This window comes from Heterocephalus glaber, unplaced genomic scaffold (genome assembly GCF_053883595.1).
Source record: "Heterocephalus glaber isolate CG9 unplaced genomic scaffold, H.glaber_assembly_v1.0 deba00001572, whole genome shotgun sequence".
NCBI lineage: Eukaryota > Metazoa > Chordata > Mammalia > Rodentia > Bathyergidae > Heterocephalus > Heterocephalus glaber.
Window position 1 is genome coordinate 24352565 of NW_028258357.1, and position 17695 is coordinate 24370259.

The 17695-nt window shown below is 51.7% G+C and overlaps 1 long non-coding RNA gene across 5 annotated transcripts in view; it reads left to right on the forward strand.

Annotated features, from left to right (window-relative positions):
- The first annotated feature begins 7201 nt into the window (after positions 1–7201).
- The window catches only part of LOC110349152 (uncharacterized), a 222741-nt gene continuing 212247 nt past the window's right edge, over positions 7202–17695 (forward strand). For all 5 annotated transcript variants that reach the window (XR_002394915.2, XR_015443605.1, XR_015443607.1 and 2 more), the window contains exon 1: positions 7202–7988. This is a non-coding gene — a long non-coding RNA (uncharacterized LOC110349152). The remainder of the gene's footprint in view (positions 7989–17695) is intronic.

Here is a 17695-nt window from a genome sequence, read left to right on the forward strand (position 1 = left end):
CTCTGGGCCAGAATTTCCTGCATTTAAAATAAAGTTGGCCAGTCGCCCTTCTAGATTGATGTTGGGCTAGGGTGACACAGACGGAGAGAGCGGAGTGCAGTTTGCAAATGTGAGGTATCGTGACTGCTGAACGTGTTTCCATCTGTGGAGGCACCCCAGCCCTTCGCAGCATCTTGCAGCCTCCTAGCCTGAGGGATGGCTCCAATTCAGAGCTAGAGGAGCTTCCTGAAACTCTGGGAGGCAAAATTACTTACTTGTGATCGCATAAGGCACAAGCAGTTGTGTTTGGGCTCCCGCCCGCATGTCTGTGTGTTTTTCAGCTCAAATATAGACTTGTGCTCAACACCGCCTTGTGGGTGCTGCGTCTCCCCTAGTAGCTGATGAGCTTTATTTTCTTTGCAGAGGAGCCATCGCTCCACAAGGAGAGACTTTCTTTGCCTTACTTGTCCTTGGCCAGTGCATCCTGCAGCCTGGCCCAGGATGTGGCTGGGGAAGCTCAGTGCATGTGCACAGGGCAAGGGACAGAGTGCAGCAGCTGGGTGCAGGCCGGTGCTCTCCTGGAAGATAGGCAAGCCTGCAGGGAAGGAGTGGCTTGGCCTCCTGAGGGAAAGGAAGGTAGCTCTGCCGGGGAGGCTGAGCAGGGCAGGGCCTCCTATCTCAGACCAAGCCAGACGCTGCTCTGTGACTGCTCCTGCTCCTCTCTGCCACCACGGTCCCCTCCACCCAGGGCCTCCACACATGCCAAGCATGCTCTCCTCCCCGTTCCCTGCAAACAGCTCCCTCCCTTCCAGTTACTTTTCTCCACCTTTTCTTTGCTGGTCTGGTGACCTCGCATCCGTCTTCATTCATGTGAGGTCCACAATGTGCCCTTCCCGGACCAACCTTCTCATTTTTTTACTTTTTGGTACTGGAGGTCGAACTCAGGACCTTGCGCTTTTGAGGCAGGCGGCAGCACCACTGAGCTCAATCCCGGCCCCTAGACCAACCTGCTGTAAAGCTCTGCACTCTCCCCCATCGCTTCCCGCCCCTCTATTCTGCTGTGTTTATTTCTTTACCACATATCACATAGTCCTGCCTGGTCATATCCCATGTTTACTATGGGTCCCGTTAGGGTACAAGCTACACGGAGGCAGGGACCCGTCTCTCTCCCTTGTAGTAGGAGATGAATAGATTTGTGTCTGAAGAGCGAAGAGAACTGCAGTCAGAATGGGACAGCTGCTAGGTGCTCCAGGCAGCCCATCCCTAGTGAGTTTACCTGATAGGAGCTGAGATTTCTGACAGGTGGCAAGTTTGAGATCTGGGCACACAAAATATGCAGACTATAGTACAGTAACACTAGGTGCTAAACCAATAAACTCCCTTAGTTCAGTGACTGAAAAGCCTTCTTTATTTCTTATTCGCTCCTCTAACAGGCTGTTGTTGATTTTCCTATTAATGGGAAATTTTCCTCCAGATGGTGGCTCAGGAACACAGGCTTCTTTAGTGTTATGGTGCTCTTGGCCCTAGAAACCATGAATCCTCCAGGGAGGGGTGGGAAAGAGTGGAGCAGGCACCCAGTTCTCAGCCACCTCCTCTAGGAGGAGACCACACCTCCTCCACTCCACTGGTAAGAACGAATCGCCCGTCCTCACCTAGCTGCAAGGAAGGCTGGAACATCTCACTGTTTCTGAACAATAGCTCTGTACTGAGCAATACTTCACACTCAGATGTGGGTGGGTGTTTATGTCTGTTAGGCAGTCCAGCTCTTACATTTCTTTCCCTTCTCATGTGCTGGCATTGTTGGCTAGCACTAGTTCCTACACACAGCCTATAGACACCCCCATGATTCCCATCCTGCAAACCCTTCCCAGTACACCAAGTCCTTTCAAGCAACTGGCACAGCCACCCTCCTGCCTTCCCCATTGCTGAACTTCTTGAAAGAGTTCTCCAGGGATTTCACTTTTCTCCCATATTACTTATTCCTTAGCTTACCAAGTCTGCTCCAACTCAAAAGCACTGCTGGCCTTCTCACTAAATCTGAGATTCTCTCCTCGTCTTAATTCTCAGTGTCTGCTCTGCCTAAACTGAGGAACACAACTTCCTGTTTAGAGCTCTGCCCTTTTGAGCTCCACTCTCAAATCTCACCTTACCTACTGATGGCCCTTTCTCGTTCCCATTCTACTTTCACTTCAGTGCTGGGTGACCTCTTTCCTCCCTCTCCACATTCTTGGGCTGAGAATATCTTAGGTCTTTTGCTAGTTTCCTTGGGCTGCCATAACAAACTGCAACAAACTAGGTGGCTTAAAATAATAGAAATTTATTTTTACATTGTCTGGATGCCAGAAGTCTAGAATCAATGTGTTAGTAGGGTCAGTTCCTTCTGGAGACTCTGAGGGGGAGTGCATTCTGCACCTCTCTCCTGGGTACTGGTGGTTCCAGCAAGCCTTGCTATTCAGATGCACCAGGGTCCTCTGCTTCCATCTCTTCATGCTTCCTCCTTTGTCTCGACATCCTTCTTCTTATAAAAACAGTTATCACTGGACTCTGGTCTGGCCCTAAGCTCAGGATTATCTCCTCTCAAGGTCTTTAATTATATCTGCAAAGAGCCTATTTCTCAGTGAGGCCCCATTTTCAAAGACAAGGGTTAAGACTCGGATATATCTTTTGGAGAAACACTGCTCAGGCCGTTTCACCGCCTCGATCATCAGCACCTCCCTGGCTTCTCTCCTGGGCTCTCCAACCCCTGCAACGTGTCTCCTCTAAGAGGACACAGAAGAGCCTCACGTGCTCATGGCCAAACTGGCTCCCAGAATTTATCTTCTGAGTTCTAATTGTTCTGGGTTTTCTCTCATGGGGGCTGGCTTGCCATCTGTCCACTCTTCCAGCTAGGAGCAGGAGACTCATCCTGGATTCCTTCGTTCTTACCTCCCACTTTCAGTCAGGCAGTGAGCTGTGTGGACCCATCTGGGAAACTTCCCCCAAACTCCTCCACTTCCACTGTCTCCAGCTTGGTACAGCTCTCAATGTTTTCTTTCTTTTCTTTTTTTTTTTTTCTGTCACTGATCTGCCCACAGCTTTTTCACTGGCTTGCTTCTCTTTCTTCCAATTTATGTAGATCTCGCCCAGTACTCTGGGACAGAACCCCGTTCCCAAACACGTAAGAGTGAAGTGTATGAATATTCACACGAACAGGGTAAGTAGACTGTGAAAAGCCTGTGAGTTCAGTCAGTGTTTGCTGCCAAGCAGGTTTGTGCCAAGCCCAGGGAAGAGCTGAAGCTGTCAGCTCCAGAATCCCAAGAGTGCACAATGGGTCCTGGACTCACACTTTCTTTTTCAAAACTTCTGTTGGCTTCTGATTCCTTCTTTCAGCAGGGTTTGAAAACAAGTGCTCTGCACATGGCCCAGGCCTTGGGGCACATCAATGTGACTCTCACACGATTTTCAGACATCCAAATGAAAAGCCCGTAGGAAGCACAGCCCCCTGGCTACCGGTGTGGCTTTCCACCACCTTGGATCATCTGACTTATGCAGCACTTCACCATGTACACTTTCTTCCTTCACCCTCCAGGTATAAGGAAGTAGCTACAGTTACACACAGTGAGGCAGGCACAGTTTGCGGGACACAGGCCAGGCGGCTTCTCAAGGACCACCCACCCCTGTCCTCCTGTGTCTCAACCTCTTTCTTATCCCAGGCTTTCCCATTATCCACACAAGTGGAAAACCTTAGACTACAAGTCAAGCTCCGCACCTTAGCATATGCTCTGCACTAGACATTGCCACTATATTTCTAGAAATTAAAATTCATTCATTCAACAAATATCTGCAGTCCTTAGTGAGGTCCTAGGGAGGGAGCAGAGATGGATAAATCCCCTCCTTCAGAGAGCCTACACAATCCAGAGCTCAGCCTGGGAACCTGAGCCGTCCACTGCTAGCTGTCAGGTCAGGTGACATGGCTTAAATTTTTGTAATGGCAGCCCCTTAATTTTAATCACTGGCCTGTGTCCAGCAAGATGGAAGAGGTTATGCCACAACTGCAACCAACAACGACAGGATCTCTGTACAACAGAAGTTTATTTCTGATAATATCCTGTGTCCCACATGGGTTAGAAGGAGTCTCCCTCTTGACAAACACTTCCACCTTCATGGTGGCAGTGAGAAAGATGGAGATTTGTACACTGCTCATGAAGTTTCTCCCTAGGAGGGCCACGCGCCACAGCTGTTCAAAGTTCTTTGGCTAAAGCGAGTGGTGAAAATGAACACGATGCGTGGGCCCAGGTGCTGGGCCGGAGAGGACTCACAGGCTTCCCATGAGGTCACTGTGACTCCAGCTCCCACCCACGGAGCTGGCCAAAGACTGGATTTCTTCCAAGTGATCTGGGTGACAAACGAGGATCCTGAAGCTGTCCGCAGCACGTCACTGTCAATGACCTGAGAACTCACTGCCACTGCAGCCCGACCGCTGCTTCCCTCCTGCCCACCAGGCTCCATCTTGGCTCTCCTCTACCTCACTGAAAAGGTGGGCTTTGCTCGGCCTGGCTGGTGACTCGGGGCTTTTACCCGCTTTTTCGCTGGCTGGGAAAGCTCCCCTCCCACCCTTGCATGGCTGCTCCCTCTCACTGCCCCCTCAGCTCACACATTGCCAGCTCTTAGGCATCTGGTCAGTACTCCCCGAGAGATGGTCAAGCTAGGGTCTGCCTGCCACCTCTTTGTTCTTCACTCCTCCCCAAAGCGGTCACTTTAATGTTCCAACAGGAGAGTAGAACGAGCATGACAGAGACTGCAGGGGCTGCAAGGCCCAGAGCGTTTACTCTGGCTCTTCCTGGGGCAAGTTTGCTGGGCCCTGTCCTGGCGTCGCACTCTAGAAGCCAGTCACACTCCTGCACGCTTCCACCGTCTTCTCGGCCTCTCCTTCCTCTCTGCACTGGGAATGCCACAGAGCAGTGGCCCAGCCCATCTCTCGCGTGGCTGTTACCCGAGCAGAGACATGCACCAAGTTTTGTTTGAAGGGCTAAACAGTTCTGGGTGTAACTGTGAGCAAAGGTGGTCTGATAACTGGGGTGAGGGTCAGCTTGACAAATATGCACCCCGGGTGGGTGGAAAGCGGGGGCAGAGGCGGGTGCCTCCTGGGTCTGCGTTTTGTTTGTTCAAAGTCAATAGCTGCCCACCTCTCACTGTCATCTAAACCAGGCATTGGTCTGTGCTGCAACCCTAGCCTCCGAGAGTGTGACTGACGAAGAGCAGAGGTGTATGTCCCACAGCCTGGAGGCCGGGAGTCCCGTCCTGGTCCCGTCCTGGTTTGGAGTGGGATGGTGTCTGGGGTCTAGTCTCCCCTTGAGGCCCTGCTTTGAGTGCTGAGGACACAATCCCTCTCTTGGTGGAAGACCGAGACACAAGTGCCAGAGAGATGCGCACGGCTGAGCTCGAGCTTTGGGGCGACCCTGCTCCTAGACCGGGACCTGCTCCTCCGAGTCTGCCTTGGGGCCTAAGCACATCTCCTCAGACTCCGCCCCAATATGGTTGCCTTGGGGATCGCGGTTTCAACACATGGTTTTGGGGGGGCACATTGGAGCCACAGCAAACTGACAGTAAAGCATGAGGGGTCAGTGTCAGAGTCCAGCCTCGGAGGCGATTTGTGCTACCTGTGAGGGGTTCTTGGAGTACCCTCCCCAAAGGACTCTGCACCCACAGGCAAAGAGGGCCCACGATGGGCTCAGGCTACACCCTGCCAAGGTGCCGTGCCCTTCCAAACCCAGCGCTTCCCCGAGATGCTGCTGCACCATCCACTACTCTGGCACTGTCGACTCACTTAGCACTTTACCAACCCCGAGCGGGAAGGCTTTCGGTGGAAGGCATCTTCTCTCACCCTCCTAGGTGCAAAAGGCGCTTTTACAAAAAGTAAACCAGTTATACTCAAATTGCACTTTTCCGGATTTCCTGTCACTCCTCTCATTTCTGAGACAAAATACTCAGCACCTGCCTTCCCTCTTGCCCTTTACAGTCCATTCAGGCTTTTAGCCTACTGGTAGGTGCCACTCACACCCACAGTGGGGCTTCCATTAGCCACATCCAGAACCATGCTAATACCAATCAATGGACTAATTTAGCACCACACACCCTCAATCCCAGTAGCACATGCCCTAGAGCAGTGATGAGGCTGGGGCCATCTAGACCCAGGCCTTGACACCGGGTAAACCAATAGCAGAGGGAAAGATGTGGAGGGAAGCAGAGGCAGGCTGGCGGCAAGACAGCCCTGGGTGGAGCGGGAGGCCCCTGCTAGGTGTGGCAGAGGTGGAGAGGTGGCTTCCCTCGGCCTCCAGAGATGGAAATTCGCTCTTAGGCCCCTGGAGCCAACAGCAGCACCCTGGACGCCTGCCTTTCTTCGCTCTCTGCACCCAGCACGCTGTTGTGAAACGCCTTCTGGACACATTTCCCAGGGCACCGCTGTACGTTAGATCAGAGACGTCCCCACAGGCTCTTGGGTTTGGAGGCACCTGGACAGAAGTGGGTCACTGGGGGCGTGACCTGAAAAGAAGGATGTGTTCTTGTCCCTGGTTTATTTCCCACTCTTCCAGGGGCTGTGGTGGCCAACGTCAAGGTGCTGGCAGACTGCGGGGCTGAGAGGGACACCTAGCCTCCATGGAGGGAAGAACTCGGAAGCAGCAGACCTTGTCCCAGCCTGGAGCTTTTGGCTCTGAAGCCCTATGGCCTCATTTGCCTGCTCAGACCAAGGGCAGACAACCCTTTGGGACCCAAGGGTAATTTTCTCTACCTGTTTTGGCCACTGCTCTATTTTCAGTGACCAGAATACAGTAGGTGCTGAAGAAATGCTTGTTGAATGGATGAATGACTTGGCAGAGTGGACAGAGGTGTGGAATGTGTGGGGGCTGGACTGGGTGGCCCGTAACTTTGCTTTGTTTCGGGAACATGCTGAGCCTTTGAATGTGCCACGAGGCCTTGACGGATTAACCACTGCCTAGCCTCAGCCACCTCAGCTAATCAGGTCCGAGGGACAAAGGTGGAGAACATCTTTTCTTTGGGTTAACTGGAGAAGGAAATAGAGCTCTTTGGAGAGAAATTCTCTTTTCTGGGCTTGGGGCCTGCTGCCCATTGCAGTCGGAGAGCGGGGCCTCCGCAGTGGGAGGAGAGCAGCTTCCTTCCCACTGGATGCCTGACATGCCCCACCCTCTGAGTTCAAGTCGGCCTTTCCGCACAGGGCGCCAGCAGCTCCGCGGGGGGAGCTTGGCGGAGAGGTCGGAGGGCAGAAACCGGAAAGGGCCAGGGCACAACTTCCTGCTCTCCCGTCAGGCCACGCGCGGCTGTCTCCTCCCTGCGCTGGGTTGCGCAGCTCTCTGCTGAGCGCCTTCGGGCTCCTGTCCTCGGGCCCTGGCCGAGGGCGTCTGTGCGTGGCGCTGTCGCCTGGGCCGGGCCAGGAGGTGGCGGGAGAGGAGAGCGGGCCCGGACGGCAGCCCGGCTGAACCAGGCCAGGGACCATTTTGACCCCGCTCTTGGGGTCGCGCACAGGCTGGTTCTCGGCGGCGCACCGGAAGCTGGGACACAGGCTTAGCGCTCTGCCCTGCTGGGCTCCTGCAAGCAGCCCTTCACACTTCTGGCCTTTCAGGGGAGCGCTTCTTCCGTGTGGGCCGAGAAGGTGAACCGTGGCTTCCGGGGTGTCTGTGCCCTCTGTCCGGCCAGGTGCCCATGCTGTTGCCCGTCCAGTGAGACAGCTGGAGGGGACTGGGGAGTACCTGGGGAGAGGGGTCGTGAGGGTGGAGCCCCAGAATGAGACTCGCTCCTTGTGAGGAGGAGACCAGGGCTGCTCACTGCCCGCTGTGCAAGGTTGCAGCATGGAGGAGACACTGTAACAGCCAGGAGGAATAGGACCCGCCAGGCACCGCTTCTGCTGGCCGTGATCTTCAGCCTCCAGGACAGTGAGGAACAAATGTCTGTGTCCGAGTCACGCAGTGTCTGCTCTGAGTGGGTGGAGAGAAGCTGCAAACAGCGCCTGGACGGTGAGTGCCCTGGGTTGGGTCTTGATTTCCCCTCAAACCTCTCTGTCCCCGTGTGACACAGTGTGGGCACACAGTAGCTATCTGCGAAATGAATGAGAAGAAAAAGGTTTTGTGGTGCTTGCCTGTCCCTGCTACCTCCTTTCTTCCCAGATGGTTTCACGAAAGTGTGCGCCTGCCTGTGGCTGCAACCAAATGGGAGCCTGGCTGCCACCCTTGGAGCCACCATGCGTTGGTTGCTAATAAACAGGACTCAGGAGGCCCGGCCTGGTTTCCACCTCAGCAGTGTCATGGGGAACCCAGGTCTTTGTGCCCCTTCTGGGCTGCCATCCCCTGGATGTCTCCCAGACACCTGTGCGTTTAATGTGAACTTTCCTTGGTCCCTTCGTGATAATACACTTCAATTTTAGGATGGAGGTGAGAGTTTAGTGCATCAGTTCTAAACTGATGGCTTCGTGACTTTTTTTGAGCTTTAAATATTGTAAAATTTTTTCAATTATCTTCCAACATTTAAAATAGGAATATTGTCCCTAAAATTCTGGATTTTTGAGGTCTCTTTAAAAACCACAAGGTCTAGGCCTGGGGTGTGGTCACACCAGGGAGAGCTGGCGGTGACCTCATTAGATTAGGGTGTGTATTGGCCAGTGTTGGGGTCCCTGCTGTTCCCTGTAGGTCAGTGGCGGTGAACCTTTTAGAGCTTTCAATGATACAAATAGCCTGCTTCGGCATGTGTGCCACAGATTCGTAGCGCCACCATAGGTTATCCATCTTCAGCCTTGCTCGTTGGCACTACCCGGGGGCATCCCTGCAGGTGTTGGAGTTTGTCACCCTGCTTTGCAGATCCCTCACTCCAGGGCCTGTGGGCCCAGGACGTCTATTTCAAAGCCTCCGGAGCTGCCTTCTTCCTGAGCTGCTGTAGCTGGCATTGCTAGGTGGTGGGATCTTCCCACCTGAGCTCCCAACTTTCTTTCAGTCCTTTGAATTGGAGCTTCCCATTAAAATGACAACAAACCATTAAAATATGGAAATAAAATCGAGGTTTGTAAGTATGTGAGAACATAAATTAATACCAGTGTTGGGATGAATCCAGAAATTAGAGACAGATAGAAAGCAGGGAGAATCAGTCATCCTCATACCACTCAGACAGTCCTGTTAGTACTCTGGGCTGTATATGATTTATGGGTTTATGGGCAGTTTCTACATGTTAGGCATTATTCTAAGTGGTTGAGGTACATTATTTCAGTTCTCCAAATAGTCTTCAAGGCAGGTATTATCTTTCTTTTACAAATGACAAGGTTTGGCCATAAAGAAGTTTGAGACATTTCCTAAGTGTGCACAAACTAGTCCATTCTGTGGTCTTAAGCAGCCTGGCTCTGGGCCACATGGTTGCAAAGGACCCCATACCATTGAGTCTGTGCCCACACAATGCCTGCTGTAGACTCTGCTCCAGGAAGCAGGGCCCTGGGCATCCTTAGCGGAGTGTTCCAAGAACCCTAAATGCCCCCTAAAATGCCCCTCAAATGACTCTATGTCAGTTGCTATACCTCTTTGCTTTCTCCCGGACCAGGGCTCCTATCCGACTGACTTGGCAGGGCAGACCCTTCCACTACGGAGTTTCTCACTAGTACCAGAGCTGGTTATTGTTAATGAATGAGGAAGGTCATAGGAAAGAGGAAAAGGGGCCGAAGCCCTGCTCTGTTTCAGAGCTCTATATGTCTGGCATCGGATGTTGTTATTTTATCATTTCCTGTGCACATGGAAATTCTTCTTTTATTTTTTTCCAGTTGAGAAAACAAAAATAAGTCACATGTTCTAGGGCACACAATTAGAAGTGGCAGGCTGGGCTTTGAACCCATGTGGGTCTGCCTTTAAAGTTCATTTTTTTCCTCCACTCTTCTGAACTGTGCTAGATTGGATAATGCTGCTAATTATAATGAAAAGGGTGGGTGCTGCATGATTTTATCAGGAATTAGGCACTCTCTGCTGAGACCCTCTGGGCTTTTCCTCCAGGCAGCACGATAGGTCATAACACCAGGCCAAGACTGGTTGGTGCACTTACGTGTGCCTCTGAGTTGTGCTTGCACACTGGTGTGCACTGTAGTTCTGAAAGTAGAGCAGCTTTGGGTCCATTCCTGGGTCCATTCCTCTCCAGTGTAAAGGAGAGGCCCCAGTGTGCTCTGGATCAGTGTAGCTCTCCGCCCCCCGCCCATGTCCTCTGTGGTACGTTCGGCATGCCTGGTTGCTTGGTTTCTCTTCCGTGAAAACCCTTTCCTCCAAGGGAGAGGCCCGTGGGGATGAGGGATGAGGGACTGAGGGCCTCGAAGACCGATCACCTCTGAGTTGCAAAGTTCTTCCCCGGTTTGTTACAGGCATCTCGATAGGACGCCCGCTTTTGAAGCTTATAAGGCAGTCAGTAAATGTCTGTTGAATGAATTTAGTGAGCAAAAACTGTGTGATGGGCATGTGCTGGACGCAAGAAGATTCTGGGAGAAGTTAGATCGAGTTCTTTAAGAGCCTCGAGATCTAAGGGGAAGACAGATATGTAAACAGCCATAAATCATAGCTAGGTTAATGCAGCCAAAGGATTGTCTTTTCCTCTCCACTGCCCATTTATCCAAGAGTATTTTGTCTGTGGCTCCTGCTCTGTACCAGGCTGCAGCCCAGAGCTGGATGCAGCAGAAGGAGAGGGGGCCGGCTTGGTTTTCCCATGTGTGGCCCTGGAGGCAGTGTGTCACAGTGACTGTGTGCGTGAGTTTGAGCCCAGGCTGCCTGCTTTCAAATCTTGCTGCTTGCTGTCTCCATGATGGCTGCTTTGGGGCCGTTGTCCAAACTACTCTCTGCCTTTGCTCTCTGTCCTACAGCCCTAAAATTAGCATTGAACCTACCTGACAGGGTTGTTATGAGAATCAAATGAATTCATTGGAAAACAGTTAGACTAATGACCCTCTCCAGCAAAGGCAGAATGGTTTTCATCAGCTAAGCAAATAGCCTGCTATGTAATAAACTGAGTTGTGCTATTTTTTGCTGAATCCAATCCACTTGCACCTTCTAGTATCTTTAAATTGACACCTTTTTCGCTTAAATGTTGGTCCTTGGACCTCACAGCCAGAGGGGACACACACCATAAGGCTGGTGATGGGACAGGACCCTTGCTTGTGACGTTCCTGGTTCCATAGGCAAGATCCATGACTCTGCTTCCAGTCTCTACTCAGAGCTCATCGGAAGACTGTGGTACAAGGCTCACTTCTGGCCACTTGGCCAGCATGGGCTGATCTTGTGTTTGCCCTGCTCTGGAAGCCCAGGAGCATGAGGATTGAGCCAGAACAATCCACATGTTGAGTTACTGGAAGTTGGAGTCCTCAGAGGAGCTCTTTGCACTGAGCGCTCTGGAGCTGTCGGCTGTCATCATGTGCAACCCATGCACCCGTGGGTCCAGCAGATACCGTGCAGAATGGACACAGCTGGATGAGGAGCACCCCTGCTTCGGCTGCGGGAGCTCTGGGTAAGCATGGGACAGAGCCGGGAGCAACCTCAAAGGTGCTGCTGCAGATGCCCCTCACGCCCAGGGGGATCGTGTGTCGGATTATTTCACAGGTGTCAGAAGGGTCACTTGGCCAAGGGCAGCAAAATGCATTCTGGGCACAGGGGACAGCAGAGAAGCAGGAGCATTCCAGAGCATGAACCAGTTGGTTAACTACCAATATTTTGACAATATTTTAATTTATTAGGTCACCTAAAGGGTTCCAAAAGGAGAGGACAGAGAGGTAAGCAGGGAGCCAGCTACTAAGATCCTCCAGGGGGTCCCAGCTCTCTTGGCTACCTTTAAAAAGTTGAAGAAGAATGGAAAACATCCCTGTACTGCACCACTGCTGCAGATGCATTCTGAAACAAGTTTGTTTTCTCAAGTACAATGTTCCGATTTAACACTTTTGCGACTAGAAGTCTGAAGAATCTGGTTTTAAAGTGTAAATGTTTCTGAAAAACCCCAACACAGTGAACTAACTCCCTAAACATATCTGTTAATTCTTGGACGAAACTATTTGTATGTGCTTGGAGCAAGCTTTGTGAAAACCACCATTCTGGCAGACCATCTTCCTGATCCCATGGGCTCGTGCCCTCAGGGGTTGCCGTTGACATACGCCCAGCTCCAGTCAGTTGGTCAGCCAAGCTGGCCTGTGTGTGCTTGGTCGGGTGGAGGCTCCCCCTGCACCCCGAGTAACAGGGATTGAACTCAGGACCTTGTGCCTGCCAGGCAGGCATGGCACCACTGAGCTAAATCCCCAGCCCAGGGCAGAGGCTTTAAAAGTCCTTGCCGAAGGTACTTTAATCTATCCAGTCTGAATGAGCTCTAGGCACAAGATACAAAAGCCACAGCCACTCCAAGCTGCCTCAAGCAGCTTACTGTCCCTGATCATCTTTCTATGGAAAGCAAACTTTGCAGAGTGGGTGGGAGGAGAGAGGCAGGCCATGCTCAATTTGCAATGGAAGGCAAGATGGGAACATGCCTCCTGGTGTTCCCTGAATTTACCCTTCCTTGGTGCACTACTGGTGAGAGTTGACTGATTCAGCTCATGGGTCCTTTCTTTAATTGTCATCATCTTTGTGACATGGCTTGTGAGACCAGAGCCTGTTAACAGAAGAAACCAGCAAGGCTAGCAGCTCGCACACCCCCAGGACTCTGCTACTGTGCTCCTTTCATCCCTGGGCTGCACCAGCTCTATGGGGTGCCTGCTGGCTTCCCTTTGTAACCAGACTGCTAGTCTGCTCTGCTGCTGTAACAAAACGCCATGTGCTGGGTGGCTTAGCCAGCATTATTCCTCACAGATCTGGAGCCTGGAAAGTCCACGATCAAGATGCCATGAGATTCAGTTCCGGATGAGAGCCCTCTTCCAGGCTTTCTGTGGCTGACACATTCCTGCCTTGTCCTCACAGGGCAGAGAGGCAGATCTTGCTCTCCCCTCTCTTCAAATACACAACCACTAATCCCATCATGAGGGTTGCACCTCTCTTCTCTGTCTAACCTTAGTTACCTCCCAAGGAAGTTTCCATCTTCAAATACCATCATTTTCGGAGTTAGGGGTTTAACATATGAATTTTGGGGCACACAATTCAGACCACAGCAAAGATCAACTCTTCTTTGTTTTTCAAAACTTTGTTCAGAGGTCTGTTCCTCCAGAAGGCCTTTCCCAGCTCCCTGCAGAGGAGTTGAGCTCTGTAAGTTACTTTCTTGTTGCTGAGACAAAATACCCAACACCCAAAGTTAAAGGAGGAAAGGTTTATTTCAGCTCACAGTTTCTAGCTCATGATTTCAATCCATAGTCAGCTGGCTCCAAGGCAGGGTGGCACAAAGCACAGGGGATCATGGAGAAACAGTCCATGGCATGGCAGACAGGAGGCAGCAAGCAGTGAGGTAGCAGCAGCATCAACAGCCAAGCCTGCCTTCATATTCCATCCAGGCTACTCACCCTTGGGGTGGTGCTACCCACACCTAGGGTGGCATACCCTTAATCCCAGGGTCACACTTAATTCCAACATCACACACCCTAGATCCAGACACCTCTAAAAAAAACCCACCTATGACTGCATAAGGCTTGGGGGAACATCTAGACACCAACTATAACAAGCTACCTCTGCAAGTTTCTCTGCTCATAGCGCACCTCAAACTGGACTGCTCTGGACTGTTCATGTGTCATCCTATCAGATCATGAGCTGGTTGGGGGTCATGGCTTGTCCTTTTCTCAGTCCTGCACTGTGTGCAGTGAGCATTCAGGAAACAAACTAAAGTAGGAGACAAGCAGTTACTGAAGAAATGTATAATATATTACATTTTGTCCACTCTTTAAATGGTTGTTACTAGGTCTTGAGTATCCATTTATACTCCAGTTACCCTGAAAATAGCTTTTTAGAACTTGCTGTCTAACCAACTCCTAATGAGGGTAGGGGAAGGAAAATAGCTTTACAACTGTTCAGTGGAACTCTGACTTTTCAGCCAATGTGTCCAATTCTTGTTTGATCACTTAAAAAAAAAAACACTTTAAGTCCAGGCATGCCTCTGAATTCAGGAACAACCATCCTGGAAGACATTTCTAAGAGCGACTGGGGGCAGGATGGGAGACTCCTTTCATTCATCAGTCCCCTGCAGTTGGCAGTTTTTTTCCTTTTCATCCTTTTCTCTAACCATCTCTGTCTGCAGAGAATGCGGATGCTTCTGACAGACAGGGCAAACACACTCACTGAGAGGAGGACATGAGAAACTGGGGAAAGAGCTAACAAGTTCTGCTCACTACTTTGCCTCAGCGTGGAGTACCTTCTCTGGAACTACTGGTTGAGTGAATGCATGAGAGTTTTCTGCCTGCATTTCTTTCCTTAACAGAATCTTGCATTTCCCCTTTCCCAAGCATGCCAAGGAAATGGGGCAGCACCCTCAAAATGAATGCATGAATTATAAAAGCTAAAGAACAAGCTTAAAACCTGGACATGGGTCCAAGGTTGTGACTTTCTCAGTGCACTGGAGATCTACTTGAACCATCTGAAGAGAATGGATGATCCTACTTTTGTTGGGCCCAGTTACTGCTAGGTTCTTCCAGACGTGCTCTCTCTGCATCTTTGCTACACCACAAGGTGCAGAGTCCAGTCAACACTTGAGCTCCTGGAACCCACAAATTAAGCCACACCCCCATCACTACACTCCACAACCTCCAGGGCCTGACTATCCTTCTGGTCCCTAGGAAGTTAGGGTAGCGCTGCTCAGTTTCTCCTTGGGTGGGTCTTAGACCTTGGCCTGGTCAGACCCTCTCAAAGCCCTGTGACCCTGCGCCATCTGTGTAAGGGTGTGTGTGTGTGTGTGTGTGTGTGTGTGTACACGCGCGTGTGTGCCCACTATGTCCTGTGCTCTCCATGGACTCTGGCAGTGGTTCAATCCTGGATACATGTTAGTCACCTGGGGTCTCTCATGAAGGGCATGAGGCGGACCCCACTCACACCAAGTGAGTCAGAATCTCTAGGTAATGGTAGTTAATTGCTTTTGTCCATACCAGTGCCGCACAAAATATGGTTCAGGGTCCAGCAGTGTGCATCACTAGAAAGCTTTGAATTCCTGGATCCTGGCCCAGATCTACTGACTCACAGCCAGGGTGGACGGGGAGAAGGTGGGGCCGAGGTTGGGCTTGTGGGATGCCCTGTCTGGCCCTATTCCACACTCCCCTGCACATGAGTGTAAGGGAGGGTGCAGGCTCTGCACCGTGGTCTGCCATTGTACATGTTTATTTAAATTTTAATTATACCATGCAGCGTTGGTCAGCTTGAATCTGTTGGACCTTTCTCTAAAATTGGCTGCATGTGAAGTAATGGTCTGCGAAGCTCCCCACCTGGAGTTCCGCTTTTCTGTGAAGAGAGCAGGGGTGGACTGGATCCCCCTTGGACAGGGAAACTTGAAGGTGGCATCAGAGGCATGCATGAGGGTAGGCGACCCAACGGCAGCGGGGGGCAGTTGGCCTCTCCAGTGAGCTCCCAAGAGGTGGCTCGGAGTGAGTAGGAGTTCATTCCGGATGGCTGCAGGACAACTTGTGTGGGCATCTGTGCCATCGCCCTACAGAGCGGGTGACCCACAGTGCATGGCAAGGGCTCCCAGCCCTCCCTTCTGTGGATGCACTGGAAGGAGGCCTCTGCTCGCTGCTGTTTAATGGCATTTATTTCCAGTTGAGTGATGGAATCTGGCTTGGGGCCCAGTGCATGCTACACAGATCCCTAAGAAAGCTGGGCCCCAGCCCCATGGAGAAGGAGCCGCACACTGGCCCACACTGCGTGCAGCTGGACAGTGCAAACTCTTTTGGCCATTCTGTTCGGGTGGTCCAAATGGGCCTCCACTGCTTTGGAGAAAACCTAGTCCACTAACCAGTGTCCAGGGTTTAAGCTTGTTCATTAGCTTTTATAATTCATGCGTTCATTTTGAGGGTGCTGCCCCTGTTTCCTTGCAAGTTGGAGCCTGAGAGAAAGGAAGAGGCTCTTCTGTGAGCTTAAGGAGGTGGTGGGTGGAGGGGCAGGGCTTGCATTCTGCCCGAACCCTGGGGCTCTTGCTGGTAATGCTGTAGAGTGGCTGCTCAGAGCCCTCTGCAGTGTGCAGAGCCCTGAAACCCCTCCTCTCTGCATTTTTAATAGCTGCTTCCTTTTGGAGCAGTTTCTCATCTACATAGTCATTGTAAAGATGGTACAGAGAGTTTGTGTCTCCACACCCTCGGCCTCCTCTTTCTTGGTATGGTACATTTGTCACAGGAATGAACAACCTTCACACAGGATTACTAAATAAAGGCTGTGCTCTGGGTAGGTTTCCCCTCATTTCCAGTTTCTGTTTCAGGATCTGGGCTGCTACATCACTTTCAGCACCTCTTGGGTCTGACACCTTGCCCACCTTCTGCTTTTACGACTTTCCCAGTTTGGGGAGCACTGCACTGACTGACTCACAGTTGGGATCATCTCATCTGCTCATGAGGAGACTGGGGTTATGGGTTTGGGGGAAGATCAAAGGTAGTGTGCCATTTCTATCATAGCGCATCAAGGGTCCACACTATCAGTGTGGCTTGTCACCGGGCATGGTGGCCCTGGGGACCAGGGTTGAGGTGTGGTGTCCGATGTCCCTCTGCCCACCCCATACTCTGGAAGGAAGTCACTGTGCAGAACGCACACTTAGCAAGGGAGCATTCACTGCACCTTGCGGGAAATGTCACTGGGAATCCCCTACAGCAGATTTGTCCCTGCCCCCATTAATTTATTCCTGTATTTACGTCAGTAGACTCGTGGATTCTTGTTTTATACTTTGGGTTAGGATTCAGTATTACTTTCTAAATCTTGCTCAAATGCTTCCAGCTATGGTATTGGACGTACTTCATTCGGCTGCTGCTTCCTGTTGGATAAACCTCACTGCTGCGGGTTGGGTTTTGTCTCTGTTTTGGTGCTGTCTGGCTCAAGGGTTAACCCGCAGGAGTCTTCGGTCCTGGTATTCTGCTGTTGCTGCTCTGCTGCTTGCCCGCCCGCCTGGGGTCCTGCTACTTGCTGGTTTCCTTGGCAACTCTGCCCTGGTCTCCTGGCCACAGGAGCAGCCTGGGGGTCCAGAGTACTGTCCTGTCATCCGTCTGTTCACTCCAAGGCCCCTTGAGGCTCGCCGCCGCCTGCGTGTGGCACTGAGCTGGAGGCTGGCATGTGGGGCACCTCATGTGTGACATCTCCCACTGTAGTTTTCATCCATTCTTCCTGGAGCTCCTTGAAGGAGATGTGTGCATTTGTCTTCTCACCTCCCATGCAGTGCCCATCTCGGTCTCGCCTGCTCTCCTGGAAAATATCTGGAGGGCTCCACAGGGCTGTGTATTGCAGCATCCAGCAATCCCACCAGCATCCGTTGCTGTATCTGCAGCAGCTCTCAGCATCAACAGGGTCCTGTGTCCTTTGGCTTTGGAGGACTCAGTCTCCTGCTTCCTGTCGCCTTCCTGAAGGCCGCTCTTGGTCTCCCCTCTGGCCACGTCCTCCTCTGACCAGCTCAGAGCTGCCAGAGCTCCCGAGGTGTAGAGCAGCTCTGCATCTTCTTGGAACTACTGTGTCCCCCGGCATCCTCTCCTGTCTGCCCGCTCACTGGCCAAGTCCTCAGCCCAGTTCGATGACCGCTATTTGGGAGTGGCTTTCTTTTGAAAACACATGAAGAAGGAGAACTTCTGACTGAG